This window comes from Saccostrea echinata, unplaced genomic scaffold, assembly GCF_033153115.1.
Source record: "Saccostrea echinata isolate AGI-Se365-2 ecotype Australia unplaced genomic scaffold, CSIRO_AGI_Sech_v1 ptg000058l, whole genome shotgun sequence".
NCBI lineage: Eukaryota > Metazoa > Mollusca > Bivalvia > Ostreida > Ostreidae > Saccostrea > Saccostrea echinata.
This window is the reverse complement of record NW_026889807.1, coordinates 2,387,910-2,407,216: the sequence shown is the minus strand read 5'-3', so window position 1 is coordinate 2,407,216 and position 19,307 is coordinate 2,387,910. Positions and strand designations below refer to the sequence as shown.

At 31.1% G+C, this 19,307-nt stretch overlaps 1 long non-coding RNA gene across 1 annotated transcript; it reads left to right on the top strand.

Moving 5' to 3' along the window:
• Window positions 1-15,594: 15,594 nt before the first annotated feature.
• LOC133174678 (uncharacterized) lies at window positions 15,595-18,585 on the top strand. Its single transcript, XR_009719167.1, has 3 exons — window positions 15,595-15,664; window positions 18,222-18,367; window positions 18,571-18,585. It is a non-coding gene; the product is annotated as an uncharacterized LOC133174678 (long non-coding RNA).
• The last annotated feature ends 722 nt before the right edge of the window (window positions 18,586-19,307 follow it).

The following is a 19,307-nucleotide window of genomic DNA, read 5'->3' as shown; positions in this document are numbered from 1 at the left end:
AAATTTTAACTTTTTACAGAATTAATTCAAAATACAATAACAGATCAAGGAAATTTTATATCCGATCTTGTTTCTAATCTCTCGTGCTATCATAGTTATTGTAACATCAAATATTTTTGAATCATAGAATTTAATTTCCGTATTTGTCAATCATCTATTATAAGTTATTCACGAAATCTTTTCTGTGTATATGAAAATTTAATAACTGATACGACATTTAAAAGACGGAACAATTGAATATTACGGTTTTCGACCAAAAACAGAATAAAAAACCGAATTTCCTTGAGTATTCCGTAGTTCACATTTTCATTATCGAAAAAGCGTTTTATATCTTATATATTGCATATATTCTATTCTCTTTTGTTCATTATACCAAGATCCTTAAAATGATGAGAAATTCTGCAAAGATAAGGTCGTTCATTATCTTTCTAAAGCTGAAAATAATTTCATTACAAATGAAATTAGCAAAAGAAAAATATGTCAATAATTAGTTTAAAAAATAATAAAAATATGTCAAAAAGATAATGAAAAGGATTTTTTTTCTTTTTTGAAAAAAATATTTTGTGAGTTTAAAAAGAAAATAAGTCATGCATAATAATCAAATGTGGAAAGCCAAACATTAATTTTGCACAAAATCTTCACTTGCTTTCTTACAAACAGAAGAAATAAACAGTCAAAAATACGTCTATTGATACTTTTATTAAACAAAAATCAATGATCAAATGAATAATTAAGCCTTGACGAAAAAGAACAACAATAAATCATCAGTCATGTGCTTTGTGTGCAGCGCAGTACAGTTAAAATTCGCAATGGAAATATCGGCGTTTTTTTTTAATGATTAAAATGTATTCTTTTTCAGGATGGCGATTCTTTTAAGTAACATCGAACAGATGTAATTATGGTTATTGACTACATATTGTGGACGATAAGATTTTCTAGTTAGAATTGTCATGTGCTGATTTTAAATCATATTGAGGTCACCAATCAATTTCAATACGCAACTCTGTTAAGGCTGCATAAAGGGGGCGGGGCCTAATTTATACGGGAAAAGTTTACTGTGACATCACACAAATATAGCAATTCCTCACAATAACAGAAAATGAAATAATTTGCGAATCTAAACTGCATAAGAGTAATGAACTACATCAAAACTTACCACTGCATTCATTTTTGTCGCTAGTTAAATCCCACACAGCATGATATAAACAAGTCACTGATCGCAATGCACTTGTCGACATGACGTCATCATGGTAAAGTTTGACGCATTTTATGTCCAGTGATAGGCGGATCAAGTAATTTTTTCACAGTGAAAAATCCATTTTATTATTAAACAGAATATTATTTGCAAATCTTAGGTAGAACATTAATACAAATCTGAAACGTTTGTTTAGTGCCATTATATAAAAAATATCGAGAGAATGTATCGAATTAATTCTACCGTGTTTTTGTCTACAGGGTGTGCATGTTTCACGCCGAGGTGCCTCATTAAATCGCCTTTTCGCAAGGGCACACACTTAATAGATCTTGACCATTTTTTGAATACACATAACGGACTTATTCCTTAACTTGAAAAGTGCTGCTGCTTTCCTGAAATCGATAGCATAATTTAATAAATACATAAAATAATTGGTAAAGGTCACACATATTTTCGGCATTAGTCAGATAACTTGAAATTTAAACTAATAAAATGCGAATTCTATTTAAAGCAGCAGCACTTTTCATTAACTACAAGTTATTGTAAAAACAATCCATTACTTTAATTTTTAATTTTAACTAGGGTACGCCCTTGCGATATTGAAATTTGTCTGTGACCTACATACAATACACATTACATGCATTTATCACGTGACTATCAAATAACGTGACCAAACCAAATTCAGTACAGAGCGGGGTATACAATGTTATTTCAAAGAATGTTAAAGTCATAAGATAATATAGTACATTTACAAAAATAAATTTAGTTTAAAAAGGTATGTATTTATGCAAGTTTACATTCTGTTGATTTCTTTGAAGTACGCCTTAACAGTGCTGCGTAGTGCAAGGGCATAACTAATTAAAAATTCTAAGTTTAATTTACAAATATTTTAACACCCATTGAGTCGCCCGCGTGGCGTAGTGGTTAGAGTGTTCGCTCTAGAGTCGCAGAGTAAGGAGGGACGTTAAACAATAAACAAACAAACAAACACCCATTGAAGAGTGAAGAGTGCTGCGATTCTATATAAATTTTACTATTTCATTGTTTAAATCATATTCGTAAGACGCATACTCAATTTTTTGCTGGTCAGATGCATTAGATATAGAAATAATTAATTAATTTCAAGACCTAAACAGGATCGCAGCACATTTCAAATAGCTTTATACTTTTAGAGTTTATGATTAAACACTTTTCATGATCCCTTGTATTAGATCGATTAATTAAGATCCTTCGATTATCCTCCAGTGTAACTACATACAAATATACGGCGGTATCAGTTAAGTACATGTAGAAAATGTAAGGAAAATATATGAAAAGTAAAAAAAAAAAATTGCATCGAAATTACGAAATTAGGGGTATCTTAAATATCTATAAACAATATTTTATTTAATTATAAAATGCATTTTTTCATTGTAAAATGTTACTTGATCCGCCTCTCACTGCCTAAAAACGGAATGAAGGCATATCGACAAGTGTAGTGCGATCAATGACTTGTTTATACCTTGCTATGTTTGATTAAACTAAAAAACAAAAAAAAAACATGTTTTCGTAAGTTTTTTTATGCATATTAATTCTCTCCTACAGTTTAAAATCGCAAATCACTTCATCTTGTGGTATTTTTAAGGATTAGGATTTTTAGTTTCGTGTTATGTCATAGTTAAGATTTTCCATATAAATTAGGCTCCGCCTCCATTTTTGTAACCTTAACTGTGCTGCGAGATGTCCCTATGCACAACATAGAAACATGATTTCAATAAAATTAGAATGAATTGATATGTTTGACCTTTAGATCACCAAACGAATAAATGCTACCTCAGGTCATTTATCATCTGTGGTGTAAAACTAAGTATTACCTGTTAAATGCTAATCTACATATATTTCACCTCCCAAAACATTGTCAAAGTACCATAAAACAGACATTTACCTTTGTCTTTTTGACCATCAAACGACGAACTCCCGGTCAACAGATATGTCTTTGATAAGATTGAGACTGAAATGAAAACATTGCTTTATATATTGTAGAAACACTCCCTAAATGGCCTAATTACCATATTCGCTTGAGCATTTGTTGTGCGAATATTATTTACATTTCACTTGTACATTGTTCTTTGTAACCATTTTATAATAATTTTAAAAATATAATTTTTAAGGTCCATACAACGACCTTGTTTGCAATTACAATATATCGTTAAATGTTGACCGAAGTTTTTCATACGAATAAGTAATTATTTTCACGCTGAATTGTCTACGAATTTTTCCGGTTACCCGATCAAAGAGCACACCGCGGGTTTGACAGGTTGGCAGGGTATACTTACTCCTCCATGGCACCTGATCCCACCTCTGTTTTTGGAATTTCGAATTTGAGCATGATTACTGTTCGTTATCTTCACATTTCATTTTGTAGACGATAAACGTCGAATAACAGGAATAAAACAATATAAAGTATCGTCAAGTGTCTGAAATCGAGTTTTCAAAAATGTTTTAACCAAGCCCATTTATCTCTCATCTATACTGAAAAAGCCTTGTTAATGTTTATCATCAAATGAATGCACAATAATTCCCTAATATCAGGAACAAAAGACTAAATCACTATGTTTGCTGACCTTCATTTTAAAATATATTTTTTTAGAGTAGCTGCATTGGAATGAATTCAGCGTTGATGAAACCAAGCACAACTAGAAAGTTGCATAAATGCGTATTTCACCCCTAACCTGTCCTTTATCAGTCTTTATCCCTTCGATAATTACTTGTATTCATCCTTTTGCACGGACTTACAAAATATGTAAAAAATAAAATAAAATATATTATATCAGGAGGTTCTTCCTCTTCAGCAATTTCAAAAAATATGGGAAGTATTGCAAACGATCAACGTGTAACAATTTGTCGTGAAGCAGGCAATCTGGAAATGATTTATTTATTAGGAGGGTTTTTTTTTCCTTTTCAGCAATTAAAAGAAAAAAAGTAAACCTTTAAGTAGACGAAAAATGCACGTGTATGTTTTGTGTTTATTCACCTACTACGAATGTCACTGTTGTTTCTATCCGTATATCTGAAGTAAACTTAATTCCTACCTGGATATTTAGGAACTTATGAACAAAATCGAATGAAATATTACATAAGGAAACTTTACCGTTGTAAGTTATATTCAGATTTTAGGTAAAATAACAAACAAGTTTAGATTATGGCAATAGTGTGGACAATATTTATTATGTCCAGCATGTTATGTAGATGTTCTCAGTATATTCATTTGACTGAAAAGGATAACTACAAAAGTGATGAAAAGTATAAGAAGATAATGGGAGAAGTTCAAACACTTCTAACACAGCAGATAAAGCTTCAACGTGAAGTTGATGAACTACGCCAGGATAACAAGGAAATCAGAGATTTGCTGACCAACTGCTCGACAAGTATGCATTGTAGATATATTTATTTCATGTACAATGACACAGATAAGACAATATTATAAATTTTGAGTATTGATAATATTTTAAAATAGATATATCGTGATTGTTTATGGAGAAAGGAATTGCAGTTGAATTACTACAATGTTGACGATAATAAAGGGTTTGTATTGATGTTGATGTCATTGATACTTTAATATATTACGTAATTGGAACTTTGAGGTAGAAAAGTCCTTTTTTTAAATTATACTTTTATGTAAATTACTTGAGTCTTATTCGTCAAGAAATATTTGTTAAAAAGGTTTATTACCCTCTGAATGATGAAACCACACCTTCCAGCTTGATAGAAAGAAGCAACAGTCAATATTGCTTGACAAAGGGCGATATTTTAAAAAAAGACTGCGCAGAACTTATGCGTGCACTGTTCATTGTTATGTTATTATGTAAAAACTCAATTTGATATAATAAATATTGTATGTACTTGAGGATAACATTGGAGATTTTCTCTACTCAAAAGCCATTGTCAATCTCTACTACTTCTCAGTTGACATTTTGTATTGGTGGGGGTAAAAAATTTTAACGTTACCCGTAACTACATGCAATATTTATATATTATAAAACTCTTCATAATCAGCTAATCAGGCATATCTTGATATACATTACTGAAGATGATATAATTCACTAGGTACCATAAACTTCCAACTGCGTGTACAGAAAGCCAATATACCCTCTTGTAAGTGAGCTACATATACAGTTCCTTTAATAAACAATTGGACAATCTTGAAACAAGATTTTTTTTTTTATGTATGTAAGCAAAGCAGTTGTTATGAATTCTGAGAGCTTTTACGAGATCAAGAGAAAACGTGTCTACCCCTGAAAAAAGGATCAAGAGGGTTATTAACTCTTTTCTACATATGATATCTTAAAATGGGTGAAGAATGTAAATTCATTTATAAAAAAAAAAATCAGGCTCCAATATTTTGCGTAATTATAGGTTTTAAGAACATTGAGTCCGAAACGATGACCTATTCTTAAAACAAATCCATAAATGTTTGAGGAATATTAAAAACTAAAACAAAACCTCCGTAAACCTTTAAAATATAACGGAAAAGCAAATGCAAGTTCAATGCTAATATGTCTAAATAAGAATAGTTTCATATAACAATAGCGAGATACAATCACAATATATTGATTTCTCTTATCACGACTCTTGTAATTTAAGAATCTTTTTTATATGTGCGTAATGGAATATAGAGGTTTACATATTTTATAAAGAAATTACATCTTCAATCTTACGGAAGACAAACTCTTTTCACCAATCAAGATTACATCTGGTTATGATATATTTTTTTTTTATGTAAAGTTTTTCAACGTTTGTAGTTCTATCATACAAGCAAATCTTGTATTGTATTATATCTAAAGATTCAAATAGTTTTTACCTCATAATTATTGTATTCTCGGTTAAAAATAAATGAAAAATTATGTATTTAAGGGTTTTGAACTGATGTGTTTAAAAAAAATCTTTTTAGGTCTTTCAGCACAGATATCGAGAAAATTCACATGTTAATTTCAATACTACCTGGGATGAATATAAAAGCAGTTTTGGAGATGCTCGAGGAAATTATTGGCTCGGTACGTTAATCATAAAATTTATTCATATGCATGTATAAATACTGCTGCTTACTGATAATTTTGCGACAGGTATTACTAGAATCTATTGTTTCTTGATTTTTTTATAAGGAGCTTAAACAGCATGTGACACTTTTTAAATACAGTTTCAATATCATTAAAGTACAAAGCAGTTGAAGCATTAAACAAATTCAATCAGAGTCCCATTAGAGCAAACCCGAGCACTAAAAGCATGTTTTCTTACACCACTTGTAGTTTTTCATGTCAACAATGCAGTATTTCACGCAAAAATGTACCGTTTTGCTTCAAGTTTGTTTCAAAGAGTTCGTTTCAACCATGTGCGAGGAAGATTTGAAATAAAACATGCGCGTTCCTGTTGAGACATAGTTTAGAATCTTGTTGTAGATATGCAAGATACTTTCGAAAGTCATTCCAAAATTTTAAATGTTCCTATGAGACGATGGGAGAATTTTGCTGCTTTCTACAACTATGCAGCTAGATTAAAGCTATAGGAATACACATTAAAATCTTCCGAGAAATTTAATACATTGTTGATATTATTTTAAACTACATGAGGTTTGATGAATGGGACTTCTGCTATTTGCCTATGTATGTATCGGGTATCTGCTAAGTACAGCCAAAGCGACGTCATCAGCTGTTTAAGTTTTATTGATTGATTGATTGATTGTATGTTGTTTTACGTCTCATTCGAAAATTTTTCACTCATATAGAGACGTCACCATATACCGGTGAAGGGCTTTAAATTTTGACCTTTACTCAGCACTCAGGGCCATTGAGCAGTGAGGGATCTTTATCGTGCCAACGCCTGCCATGACAAGGGGCCTCGGTTTTTAAGGTCTCATCCGAAGGACTCGCATCTTTCACTTCAAAGTGCCGAGCGCATGGCGAAGGAACAGTTGCTACCCATTTTATATCGACTTAGGTCAGTCGCGGCCGAAATTCGAACTCACGATCTCCCGATCACGGAGTGAGCGCTCTACCGACTGAGCTTCCGTGAACGGTTTGTTTAGGTGTTAGTTTGGGGGGGGGGGGGGTTGATATGTACGGGTACAAAGATGCAGAAGTTTAACGATTACCAGATATCTTCTTGCTATGAAATTGGTTGTGTTTAGAGGGGTTATGCCTGTCATTCTAGTACGTCACGGTACAAGTGTGCCTTACTACTGCCTTATAGGTGATCTAATACATTTTCAGTTTCATTGGACTATTAAATATTGATTAATTCTCTCACGAATATGCTTCTGTCGCCTGCGTGGCGCATTGGTAAGAGCATTTGCTCTAGGGTGGAAGTGTAAGGAATTGATCCTTACGTTAACGTTGCAGGTCCGAATCCACTGCGGACCTGGAGACCGGTCCTTCGGATAAGACCGTATAAAGCGAGGTCCCGTGTCGCAGTAGGTGCTGACACGAAAAAGATCCCTCACTGCTCAATGGCCTTGAGTGCCGAGTATAGGCCAAAATTAGCAGCCGTCCACCGGCAAGTGGTTGCACCTCCATATGATTGAAAAATTCGCAAGAGGGACGTTAAACAAACAAACAAACGAAGATGCTTCCATTTTAACCTGATCACTCTTGTTTCATTTCAATTATCATATTATAAGCTACAACAATAGCTTGATCCACGCCTCAAGCACAGAGAACTGTACTGACTGACATGACGTCACTTTGTTAGATGTTTGTTTGTACGTTAAACAACACACAAACAAACAAACATCTAAGTGACGCCATTTCAGTCAGTAAAGTGAGATCAAACTGGCTTTTATTCTGCAGTCTGATAGTGTTATTACTGACATGTATGAGAAACAAAGTAGTTTATAGTGTATGAAAAATAATAAGTATATATTCATAATGATTCTTTTGCATTGTTTTAACTTGACGTCATAATTCCTTTCCCGAACCTCTGTATACGAAGCTAGGTAATAAGGACTCCAATACATACATCAGTCTATGCAGAGATTCGGGAAAACAATTATGTCGTCACCTTATAACCATTCAAATGAATATCGGCGAGTAATTAATGTTCTTTTTTACACACAATTAAATGCAGTCTTTGCTCATAAATAATTTAAAGATAAATCAAGGTGCAATAATTATTGTATCTTGTAAATATGAAAATTAGAATGAAACAAGTATGTTCTGACCAGAATGGAGAAATATTTTTGTTTGTATTAATCAAAACTTAATAGACCAATTAAATTGAAAATGTATAGACTTCATACAAATCCATAGTAACGAAAAATTGTATAATAACTTTTGCATGTTCTGAGTATGAAGTCATTGTCAAAAGGATTTCAAAATATTGCAAAATTTCGGTTTTATTTTTCCTTTACTGAAATGAGTCAAAATCGAAAATTGTAGTACACCTCAGTTTCATGTCATTAATCTGTATTCTAATTTTCAAGTCTTTATATCAAAAAGGCTCTCAACTTATGGTCTTGTCGTGTTTTTCTTTACTTGACCTTGAATGAAGAAAGAGTAAAATATTGACCTTTACTTTATAAAAGGGCCAAGGTCAAAAAGATTGGTGGCTTGCAACCCTCATCCATTCGATCTTCCGTTTTCTAAGTCTGAAGTCATAATGTCAAAGGGTTCTCGAGTAGCGATCTGGACAATATTCGGTTTAAGCAAAAGAAAAAAAAATGACAAGAACAATATGTCTCCCCTTCTCCCCAGTGAAAAAAAGGGGGGACATAATTAGAAACAACCGTGATAGATTTTATAAATATACCTCTTTGTTGTTTCTAAATATGAATATTTCTGATTACATGTACAATGCTCTACACATCATTAAAATTTTATATGATGTCATGCATGCACTTTAAATCTGCTCTATTTATAAAGAGATATATTAAACTGCAATTGAAAAAGTCCACATTTTCCATATTATAGGCAGACGGAGGCCATGGAACTTACAAATATTGGTATATCAACAAGTATTTATCATTTTCTTGTTTGTAGCTTAGATATTTTCTTTTTCTATGATTGATTTTTTAATTAATGCATCATTAAAAAAACTGAATAATAAAGGAAACGTATCTAGTGATTTACAAAAGCCTTACACTTTCTAAAACAATTGTTTTGTAATTGTTGGTATATTCAAGTTCATCGATTGACGTTCACACGGGGGGGGGGGGGGGGGGGGGCAAACGTTCGTACCAAAAAATGGAATAACACACTAGCTATCACTTAATAGAGAAAAGATCAGGAAATTCTTGATATAATTATTTACGATTTTTTTCATTTCTCTTCTTTTTGTAAATTAGGAAACGACGCCATTCATAGGCTGACAGCAAAACACAACAACTTATTATACATTAGATTTGAAACCACGAAGAACCAGTCATTTTAAGAAAAGTATTCTTCATTTTTAATATTTGACGCTACCGATAGTTACAGACTTTTCTTGGGAGAGAAATATTGAGTAATCGGTAATATCCTATCCTACATTCTTTTTATTTATTCCATTTCATTTTAACATAAAAATTGTTAGTCCTAAAGAAGTAAAATTTACTTGTGAACAAAAAGCCTTTTAAAATATAAATCATTACTTTCCTCCTTTAAATGAAAACATCGTCCATTCTTAGGCTACATCTAAATTGATACACACAAGTCCATGTATATAATTCCATTTTTCCCTAGCTAATGCATTCAGATTGCCCCAGGTGGTAGACCTTCATTAATATATTTACATTTCCAAATATTTTTCCCATGAGATTCTTTGCAAATTACAAAATGTTTATGTTCTCATGAACTACCGTGGGATAAGTAAGAATATTGAAGTAACAAAATAGTGCAAACTTTTTTTTTCAAAAATGATCGTTGAATGACAAAAACATGTGGCAAGTCATCAAAAAAATAATGTAAATATAAGATGTGAATTGAATTCTTGAGAATTCATGAGGTACACGAACTAAAACGCTTCACGTCTTCATATTTATCATGAGGCGCTAACGTGCTTCATGAAATATGCAGGCGTGAAGCGTCGTAGTTCATGTCCTCATGAATTCTCAAAATTAAATTCATCTCATACTTTCATAGAATTTCGATTTTGTGGAAAACGTGTCCTTCAAGTGATCAGCCAAGTCATGTGATATCAAGAAAAACTCGTTTAATATATAGATGATAGAACTCTTTACGCCCATTACTTGCACTTTTACAAAGAGACTTCGAACAAAATAATAGAACCTCTGTAATACGAATGTATTACTTTAAATATGCTCTTGCATTCCGAATCACTTGCGGGTATAAATGGAATATTATTTCATGTATCGTGGAAGCTGTACATTTACTAGATGAAAAGACTGAAGACACCTCATAATCAAATGTTGAGCTATTATCAATCTCTATTTTCAATAATACAAAATCCGAATATTAAATAGATGTTACAAATTTATTTCGAATTCAATAGAATATATTGATTCGATATTTGAATAATGTTAGTGTAATTAAACGTCATTTTCTTCATAACCTCGACGATATATTTTTTTCATAGCATTGAAGTATATGTATAAAAACTTCATTTATTTTCGAAACAATGGTCCTGCTCGCTTTCAGACTACATGTACAGACACTTTGATCTTTTTGTCCCCTGCAGAAGCATAGGAACCCCTTTCTTTCTTTCATTAATTTACTCCTCTCTCCGCTCTTGTATTTTGTCTACATTCTCTCCCTTGTTTGATTACGAGAAGTCACTTTTACAAAAAGTTTACCACCAAGAGACACAATGTTCTAACGACATCTGTTTATAATATAGTGACCATTACAATAAGTGTTCAATTTCTTTTCTCTTAGAAAAAAATAATATTGATCTGTTTTTTCCTATAAGTGCATTGCATTGTCCTAGTTTTGTTTCATATCAAGCATATCATCGTTGGAAGAAATGTATCATTCGTTAAAATTGAATCATGATTTATGAAAAAAACTGCATTCTGTAAAGATTTATTTCCTATATACATAAACATCGGATACAGCGATTCACTTGCAGAGAGGAAAACGTACAATGAACTTATACTAGGATACAGCAGGCTGCATACAGAGATTTGTGGAATTAATGTGATTACTTTAAAGGAAACATAAATAGTGTGTGAAATATAAATACCTTTTTATTTGGTCTTTGAACAAATCGTTTTAGGCAAAGGTAAACAAAAATTAACTAGGTTCTAAATTTCTTTAGAGTATTTTTTTTCATTTATAATATCGAATTGCATCACCCTCAATATTTTTTTCTTCTTTTGAATGAAATCACTTTCTAGTCAAAAACTTTTAGCATTTCTGTCATTTTCGTTTATAAAAGTAAATTTAGACAAACGTCAATTTTAGCTAGTATTTTCCATTTAAAAATTATTCAATATCAAGGAGGACTTAGTTTGGATAGGTGGACATACTCCTCCATATAGGAGATTGTATTATTGATTGATGTTATTTAATCCTCTCCTTAAAACTTTTTACTTTTCTTCTCTCGATATAGATCTTGTTCCGCTATAATATCTTCTTTCGCATTTGAAAAGTGATCATTACATAGAGCAGATCTTTTTTTCCAACAATATTGAAGGACTACATTAATCTTTTAGATCTTACGTCATTTCGAAAATAACTTGTAATATGGAAGAAGGGGAAGATTATACGGGATATAATGCAAGAATTGACAAGCAACTTCAAATTGGGGTTAAAGGTCATTTCAATCAGTTCATTGTTTAGAAATGGAATTCAAGGATATGTGCAAAAACCTATCAAAAATACATAAATCACTCATGGATGCGATCAATGAATTTTAATTTAAACATTTTATTTAATTAATCGATGAGGATTGGGAAACAAGCAAAGCCTATATATACCCTCTCCTTTTATAATAGATCAAGACAAAAACAAGGAATTTTACTTGTACAACTTGCTATTTGTACTTGGAATATAAAAATCATCAAAAGTAAAGATTCACAACCAAGTATCACCAATAGGTATTATATCAAAAAGAAAAAAAATCAGATAAGGACCGTTAATGATATATATAAATTATAAAATACTGTTCCAGCTTTAATATGAATATTGGGAAAAAATATTCAGTATACCTAGTTTAAGCAATGCGTTTTGCTGTTTAAAGAGAAAAGGTATCAGAATCAAGGAATACACACTATTTCGTCATAATTTTATTTTCAGAAACTCTTTTCCGTATCAGAAATTTACTTTCACACAAGAAAAAAGCAGATGTTCCATAACAGATTACCACTAGTGGTTATGCCCTATAGTGTAATGTCAAATTTGATGGGGTTTTCCTCTAGGAATTGTAAAATTTCTTTAACATTTATTTCTGCTGCATTATCTTTCCGGTTCCTTCATTCATTGAATCCATGAAGTTAAAATCGTTTTAATAATATTCAATCAAAATAAATCTCATTTAAAAATACTATCAGTTAGATATAATCTCATCATCTGCAGAGGACATCAATGAATGTATCAAAGACGAGGAGAATATAGGTTATCTATAGATATGAACTTTAAGTAATATCTGTTATGTAATAATACCTTATGCTTATCATGTAGCACAGAAATACAAAAATATCAAGAGTTTACAAATATACCTGACTAAACTTGTCTTACTTTATTGAAGAGGGATTATAAGATCTTTTATGTTCAATTTATAAATTGCACTTACAAACAGAAATATCTCTTTGAAGGTGAGCTATAGATATTATCAAAAAAGACGATTTATGACCTTGTATGGAATTCAAATTATCAAAGTTTCTTTTTTAGTGGCAGAAAGTTCTGAATGTATAACGTAGATTTAGCCTTAAGTAAAAGAAATGTTATTTACATGTGTAGCTGAAATAGTTGAAAATTAAACAATAAAATCGTTTTTATTTCTTTCTTGAGTTTAATATTTTGCTACATATATTAACGATATAGAATTGACAATGTTTCCATTGTACATATCCTGTAACATTATACTAAATTTGGATCCAATAATCTTCGCCTTACCAAGCACTGTCCATCTTGTCAGATACATTGAAATCATTTTAATTAGTGGGATAAATGTTCTTTGGCAAAAAAAAAATGGGTTTTTTTTTCTTTATTGTTGGTGCAGAATCCCATTAATTGTCACTCGTATGCATACAGATAATCCCAGGAACCGTTCTTCTATCGTTCATGGAGATGTGAATTCCTGTGTAAAGGTGACAAAAGAAATCCGTGAACAATGGTTCCTCAAAGATAATGATAATTCCTTAATAAATAGTTTGCATTCAGTCAGTTTACTCTTTTAATCCTTATTGAACACCTACGGATAACTAGTTTGATTCTTTGTTAAAATAAAATTTAAATTTTGCTAGTTTAAGTACAAGAAATATTAAATTATTAAATTAAATAAAAAATCAGCGACTTTTGTAAGGATATAATTTTTAGTTTACATTAATTGTAGCCAGAGATGGTGCTTTGATCATTAATTTCTTATCAAATGTAACATTTTGTTTATTTCTGCTGCTTTCTCCTTCCGACTCCCATGTTATTCTTGACGATAAGACCATGCATCATCATATTTTTCATCAGATTTCAAAAGATTTGAAACCTTAAGTATGTCAAGATCGTGTTAAATATAGGTTTCTAATTTTTTTTCATAAACTGTTCATGGATCGTTACAATTTTGCATCAGATGTCATTTTTATATCTATTTCGTGATTTCAGTTGATAAGTTAATCCTTTAACAGAGCTTCTCGTTGCACGTGACGAAGATACTTTTTCAACGAAAGATATAGCTTTTATCTTTGGGGTGGTAATTTTCAGGATATTCAATTCTACAGTTAATATCAATGCACTTACAAAACGTGATTTGTTTCAGAAGTTGTTATCAACACATTTCCACAAATTTACTTAAAAAGGGTGACCCACTCATAAAATGCAAAAGAAAAAAGAAAACACTTTCAATAGAATAATTTTCGTATTAACAGAATACACTTAGAGTTAATATGAAGGAGAATAAACCAAGTTATTTTTCTTTATGTTTGTACACAAAACTTTACTAGAAAAGACACCCCAGAACGAAAACTGACACAAAATGGCACAAGAATTAATAATTGATTGCTTTATAGAACAAATTTAGCAAAAACTAGATCCCTACTGGCAAGAGTAATCTGGTTTCCATTAAAAATTGAAAATGCCATAATTCCTTCAAAAATCATTGAAGCGAAACGAAATGGAAACTTGATCTATAACTCAAAAAAGTTAAGTCATATACCAAAAATCAGCTCAATATTTGCAAGCATTTAGAAAGAAATTCAGAAAACCCTTAAAAATATTAAATTAAATTGGGGGATTAATAAAACAGTAGACCTCTTATTGGGATTAACAAAAATTAAGAATTCGTCACTCGAAATGATAATCAGGATGTTGTAAAGCGCGTTGTGATAGATCATGTATACTTTTGATGTAAAAGAAAATGCGATTCACTGAGAGTACCATACCTTAGTACAAAAATTAATAATGCTATATTCTTTATGTTAAAATGAAATAAAGCGATTGTAAATTATAAATTAAAAATAGTTTTTCGCAGAACACTTTTTTCTAAAACTTACTCAAGAAAAATAAACATATAAGATTGGGATATAAAACTGAATTAGAAACAACAAGTAAAAAAAAAACAATATTTTGAACAGTCTTGGGAATGAAGCAGTATTTTTTCATCAGACAGGTGATTATTTTATGATAATTTTTCACAAAAGGTGTCATCTTTAGAATATTCAGAATCCTTTTTAAGTATACAAGGAATCTGACTGTAGCTATGCTAAATAAATTGTTATTTGAAACATATTTCTTAAATACGCTAGACATCTGATGCTAATCTTTAATCAAACTAAAATCTTTTAGATGAAGAATTAAATCGTGCAATCATTTGAAGTAATGTCAGTCAGGAGTTTATGACGTTTTACGATCAAATGCCAAGAGATCACGCCTCTTTCAGAATATAAATCCACGATACGAAACAACCAACATTTTTTAGGTTATGCTTGCCAAATACTCCTTTTAATAAGAATGAAGAAGTCACAATTCATTATTCTTATATATTTCTCTATTTCTGTGACTTTTGGATACGTCCATTCAATTGGAAATAATCCAAAGGAAAATAAATTGTTTCGCAGTCCCACATCTAGAAAAGCATCCAGCATTTTACGGGATATTCTCAAACAAGAATCTTCATTGCGCTCTTCTATGGTGCAGAAAATTCGGAATTTGGTCATGGATGCTATAGTCGAGAAAAACATTACCAAATTATTATGGGAGAAGCTTATTTATTTAGAGAACAAAATAAATGCTAAACAATTAAAGGACCAGAGCATGGAAGAAGCCTTGGATGAATCATTGGATGATTTCAATCAGGACCAGAATACCACAAACATAAAGTTACAGAGTATTCCTTCTCTACCTCAGTCAGGTAAGAAAATACTTGTTTTTCTTTCTTATAAGCAATAAAAGAAATGATAACTTTGTGTATTGTTTTCATTCAAAATGCTATTTCGAGTACACAGATGTTAAAAAAGTCAACAATACTTTGTTTCCAAAACCCAAAATATATATTTGATCAACTGTGTATGAAAACTTTTTTTTTTCGTATATACGTCATTTCATCTCTTTAAATCAGATTTTCTATTATACATTCAAATTTTGGATTGTAACGGTGTTATTTCTCAATCTCTTTAATTTCAAGAAAACACTTTCATTTCAATTTGCAGAAAAGTAAATGACTTAACAGTTGTAATTCCTGTTTATATCTCATGTTACATGAAAAAGAGAGTATTAATGATGTATTGTGGGATAGCAATAAGGCCTCTATCAACTAACTACCGTACCTATATTGTAATCGATATATGAACATACACTAAGCTTCGTTTTGTTTGTTTGTTTGTTTTTAAAGATATGCTTAATCATATTTGAATATCAAGAGATTAAAAGTACCAAACTTAATTTTATTTTGTTCGTGTAATCTCTTACATTGCACAGAATTATTTATGATACATAAACCAGCAGTAGTAACATCAGCAAAATACATGTAAGCCTCAGCATTGTAAGCAAACAGGGAAAAAAAACAATACTTGCACAAAGCTACCATTGACCTATACTTAATATCAGCATTGATATACTAGGCAGTATCAAAAAATTTCCTAGGTTTTTTTTCATTAAAAATATGAAAACAAGCAAAAAATAGTTTAATTATTCAAGCTATTATTACTACATATGTAGAATTATGAATTGTAGCAATAAAACTATTATATAAGGCGTTTTAATGCTTACAACTTTAAACGTGAAATTTAAACTATTTCCTTCAGGAAGATGTGAAAGAGCAAATATGGCATCTGGGGTGAGTTCAAGAGCATAGCCTATGTAAACATTATGTAAAACTACGATCTTGAACTACATGTTTAAGCTAGACTAGCTACTAATTTATGATAAACTAGCATAAATAATTCATTATAGGTACCAAACCCAAAATGGTCTCCATAGTTATTACCGCCCAGGATCACATGAAATACAGAACACACGAGGTTGTTTTCTCCATCTTAGCGAATTAAATGGTTGTTTAAACATACATTTTCACTTGAATTCAGCTCGCATTGTGCCTACAAATAACATGTAGTTAAAACAATGATACTTGTATACAAAAACTAAAACATATCGGCTAAGTGAGCTGTCAGTTATCTGCCACATAGCTGCTTAATATAAGGATAAAACTAGCATTAAAGTGGCTGCAAAGTTATTGTTGACAACATACATGAACGATTCCGCATGATTAACGCACGATTAAACCTGTTACACGAACGATCCTTCACGCACAGGATTCTACACGTTACACGATCTTTCACGATTGCTAACGTAAACGCACGATTCTTCACGCAAAATAGTTAAAAATATTTAGGATTGGATATTTTCAAAACGAAATAAGGCTGAATAGTTATTTTAGATTACAAATAATTATTGATGCAATTCATCGACTATGGAAAAAAAATAGAAAAAAAATATTTAGAAATGGACATTTTGACACTAATTACGACCTCAATAGTTATTTTGGATTACAAACAATTATTTATGTAATTCTCCGACTTAGGAAAATTGAATTTTTTATCTCTTCGATACGTAAAGGTGTAATTTATTATCGATTGCTGCATGTTCTATCAGATGATATAGGTGGGCCGTGAGTTTTGATTCTATTGGATTTTATAATATGCAGTAAGGGGGGGGGGATAAGATAAAAAAAAAAAAAGGCATAAAAATGAATTAAAACTATATCCATCTTTCCATTTGTAAATCTCGCGAATCAGCAATTATTTTACAATTCATTCATTTGCAGAAATTATAAAAAATAAAGCAAGGGATAAACACTGATAAAAGTAACCCCGACAATCATGTCATGTAAAATCGAAGAATAAATATTTATGTTAGCATTGGGAATTATTTATTTTTTCGTCGTTTCACAAACGATTCTACACGATTGGTTTGTCAACAATAACGTTGCAACCACTGTACTAGCATAAAATCATCAAGCAATGGAAGCACTCAAATCTACAAGAAAAGGATAAAAAAAAAATAACATCGATGCTAAAACATAATCAGTTCATATTTTCCATATCTCTGATCTTCCGAAAAAGATATATAATGCAAAACATGTATGAATGGATTCATTTTTTTAAAGAGATTGACAGAACTAAATTGATATTTTCTTTTATATATTAGGATTGTATAATTACATGAACAGCCAAAATATATATGCGTGTGATATAATAAGACCTATTTTTAAAACCACTAAACTGTTTTTCCTGTAAATTTACCGATGCTTGCGACACTGGGATATTACGATAATAATTAAATGCCTATAGGTGAGTTAAACATAAATAACACATAGATATTTGTTATTAATATTACATATCATCATCTTCAGAGAGAGAGATTGGTATAATGACGTGGGTTTTTATAAAGATTCTATATATATATTTTAGAAATGGCTTGTTTTCTTCCTTTTGATTGTTTCGACATCTACAGTTGTGGAGAAAGGGAAACAGGTGTTTATGAAATATATCCCATCACACGCTTTATCTCTACTCAAGTTCTGTGTGATATGGATTCCACTGGAGGAGGTTGGACGGTGATGATAAACATCTAAATATTTAACTAAATTCTTATGTCTAAACTTTCCTTTTTAGATTTAAAAAAATGTATTCAATATTGTTAATCACATAGAAGATTAATATATTTTAATAAAAAAATTAAATTAACTTATCTTCTTTAAGAAAAGCAAACACAGTGGTACTTAAAGCATTGTCTTGAACTCTATCATTGACACTTCAGGTAATTCAGCGCAGGAAGCGTGGAAATCCCCATGTTAATTTCAACGCCACCTGGGACGAATACAGGAGAGGTTTTGGGTATGTCCCAGGGATGTACTGGCTTGGTAAGCTTAACATAGCTTAACATACCTTCCAGTAATTTTTTTTTAAACTTTTTAAAAATGTACTTATATATGCATGTAAATATAATGATTTTTCTAAATTATTTTGTGAGACTTATGGCGTCTTAGAATATAGAATTGAGCGTTAACATATTCAAACCGAGACTCATGCTACCTACCTTTAACTCTTTACAACTTACTGAACTGTGACGAAACATGCACTTAATGTTCACGTCATAAAAATATGACGTTACCTTTTCCCCGCAAGCACTTTATAGCGAGGTAAATGTTTCTCTAAAGTTTAGCGTAAATAATTATGAGGTAATATTTTAATAAGATTATAACTTTTCTTATTTTATGAGATTTTAGCAATTATAAATTAGAAGTGAATTAGCATTAAATTAAAGATTAAATTTACTTTTCAAAGTGCGTGAAAAATGCGTGATTGCGGGGAAACGGTATATGCGTGATTTGCGTTAGAAATAGGAAATGGTATATGCGTTAAAATGCGTGACTGCGGGGAAGAGGGTTAAAAGCGTGGGTACTTTTTTGGCAGACCAATTGTAGTGTTTCCTGTAAATACCTATCGTTTGGCATAAAACCTGTAGCGTTCCAGGAGGACTCATACGCTTCACTT